Source organism: Geotrypetes seraphini, chromosome 4 (assembly GCF_902459505.1).
Source record: "Geotrypetes seraphini chromosome 4, aGeoSer1.1, whole genome shotgun sequence".
Taxonomy (NCBI): domain Eukaryota; kingdom Metazoa; phylum Chordata; class Amphibia; order Gymnophiona; family Dermophiidae; genus Geotrypetes; species Geotrypetes seraphini.
In genome coordinates this window covers 275,042,651-275,045,955 of record NC_047087.1, presented here as the reverse complement: position 1 = coordinate 275,045,955, position 3,305 = coordinate 275,042,651, and positions in this window count along the sequence as shown.

Below are 3,305 nucleotides of genomic sequence, written 5' to 3'. Positions count from 1 at the left end.
AATGCTGCACTCTGTTTGTAGAAAGTAAGGTATGTGAACTTTGAACACCAGCAATAAAGGTTCACACTAACTGAACTTCGGTCAGAAGACAGATGTTGCTATAGATACTTTAATGTGGTCTCGTAGAGGAATAGAAGAACCTTCAACTATGGTTTCAGAATTTCAAGGGAGCTATTATTAACTCTTATTTCCCAAACAAAAGTCTATTTCCAAAGGAGTGGAGAGATAGCTTAATGGTTAGAATAGCAGGATGAGAACCAGATGGCCCAGGTTCAAATCCTACAGCAACTCTGTGTGCCCTTGGGCAAGTCTCTTATCCTTCCTTGCCTTGGGCCCAATGCTGGGAAAGTTCTGGAAGTATTACCAGTCTGGATTCTGCCACCATAGCCACCCCCTCCCCCACCCCTCACCCGGTTTGGACAACAGCAATGTAATGGTGACTCATCGTATAGAAGGCACTGGCAAATTATTCCTGTTTCATTCCAAAAAAACAACAAAGGGGGAGTGTCTCACACTGTGTGTTTGAGTTAGCCCAATACAAGGGCAGATCTGGACTCAGAAAAATATAGGCTAAGGCTGTTCTTTGGTCCATGTTAGGCAGCCACCTAGTCTTACCTAATGTATAAAGGAGCTTCTCTATCTTTCCATAGAGACATATGAACAGGGAAGCATACAGATAAGAGGGAGAGGAAACAGCATAGACCATTTGCCACATAGTATTAACATGTCACAAAGAACAATCCAGTGTGGTTACCGGCGCAGAGGAAATAATGTGGATATTCCTAACAATGATCATACAGCTTTTGCACTTACTGAAGGCAATTTTTACAGTTAAAGCACAGTAAGTACAAAAACTTTAAAATTTGAATCTAGAGGTCATTAATAAATATATACAGAAAAACTTGCTTTGCTACCCATGTAATAAGCAATCAGAAATTTAAAAAACGTTTCTGTCACTGATATCATTTTCTATGCTTGGTTTGTTTTTAGTAATCCTTAATTCTAAATATGCTAATAACTAATTAATTCTGATTGTGTGGATGCTCTGTTAATACAAAAGTTATAGTTTCAGCCAAAAAATTGTGTTTTGAGAAAAATGTGAAATAGCCTATAAATAGTCTGGTTTGTAAATGTTACTACATGTATTGCAAAAACTGTGTCTGTGCACTCAGACCCCTCTCATATGCTCAGCACTAATCCAGGAAATTTAGCTGGGCCCCAGAAAGAACTATCTCCACTGTACCACTCCCTGATTCTAATCCCTCCCTAATAAAGCAATAGGTCCCCTTTCTCCCAACCCCCAGGCAGAAATAGGCCCCCTTCATCCCTCTTGACCCTCCTCCTCCCCCCAAACAAAATAGGCCCTTGCCTCTCTCATGAAGCAGAATTTTATGTTTATGATTACAGGTATTTAGTATTTGATATAGAGCCCTTACTGAAATAGGCCAGAGTGGTGACTTTGTGGAGGGAGATTAGTAGGGCATTCCAAAGTAAAGGGGAGAGAAAAAAAGAATGGATTGACCATTTGGCCTTTATCTGCTGTCATATTTCTATGTTTGACATTGAAGTATGCAAGAGTGACATTACAGTAATTTTAGGTTAACAGAATCCATTTTATTCAAGCTTAATAACTTGAAGGTGATTTTTCTTTTTTGTTCAGATAATTTTTATTGATTTTCATGAGAAAAAACAGAATATCAACAGTGGAAATGCTTCCAAAAGGGAAGCACATGATAACAAGTATTAACACATGCTAAGTACATCAAACTGCTGATAAAAGTATAAGTGCAGATGATATTACCAAACAATATAGAGTAGCAAGATGTCATAAGTGTACATATCAGTCATATAAGTATTAATTAGTGAGATACTGTCCGTATACCAAAAGAAAAAAGGATAAGTTACATAATATAATAATAGGAAGATAGAGAAGATTCGGTGAATAAGAGAAACATCAAAAGTCAAGTTTACAATAGTCAAGTAGTAAAGACCAAGTTTTGTTATAGGATGATTTCGAATTGTTACGTTCAGCAATGTGGCGTTCAAATTTAATATGTAAACAAACTGAATTCCACCAGTGATTCATATTCAGTTTAGTGAAGTCTTTCCAATTTTGCTGAATAATCTTAATAGCAATAAATAACAATATCAGCAGACGGTCGTGATGCATGGGTAAAGGTGAGGATAAAGCCAATGATCCAGTTATTAAAATATCAAAGGAGAAAGGATCAGAAATGTGAAATATTTTGAGGATCGTGGACCAAATTGCCGTCCAAAATGTAAAGACCTGAGGGCAAGCATAAAGCATATGGTAAAGCGAGCCATCACATGATTTACAAGTCCAACGGCAACCATCAGTGGATATAGCTAGTTTGGCAGATTTGTTAGGGGTCCCAAATGCTCGATTATAAAGAAATAGGGCCGCTTGTAAATGAAAGGCTGAGCGCAGAAATTTTAAAAGTTTAGGCCAAATAGCTGAACACATGTGTTCAGTGAAGGACATTTGTAGCGACAAATTCCATTTGGTTATGGAGTCTGATGGAAGGTGGCGGCACTTGGATTGAATGTATTTGTACCATTTGGACGATTGCCCTTTGGAAAGGGAATGGGAGAGTACTATGGTAGGTATGTCAGGTGATTTGTGTAGGGATTTGGGGGGAGGGAAAAGCAGATTTGAGGCAGTGATATAGTTGGATCCAACTAAAGTATTGTGAGGGAGGGATGTGGAATTTGGCCATATCAGAAAAAGATATCCATTTATCATCTAAAAGCAAATGGTCCAAAGTCCATAAGCCTTGTTGTTGCCATCGTTTCCACAAGACTACTTCTTGATTTATTTTAATTTTTGGGTTATTCCAAATTGGAGCTAAGACAGAGGATGCCCATTTCTTGTCAGAAATGGAATCTATATGACAAATAGCTTTCCAGGTGCTTAGTAAGATTGGAATCAGTTTTGCAGGTAGGGGGAGGGTTGTGCATGGGACATATTTAAGATAAAGCGAGTCTACAATAGTGTGTTCAAGATGAATCCAAATGGGAAGTATGGGAGGAGGATTTAGATCCATCCATACAGACCCTTGCGTCATCAGAAAATCCAAGTGATAGTTTCTGAAGCAGGGAAAATTGATTCCTCCTTGATCTCGAGGGCATCTTAGTTTTTTAAGTGCAATTCTAGGCTGTTTCCCGTGCCATAAGAAGTCAACAAGAAGTTTTTCCATGCGAGTGTAGACAGAATGGGGAAGAAGAATGGGTAGCATACTGAGAACATAATTGATTTTAGGGGTAATCATCATACGGATAGTAGA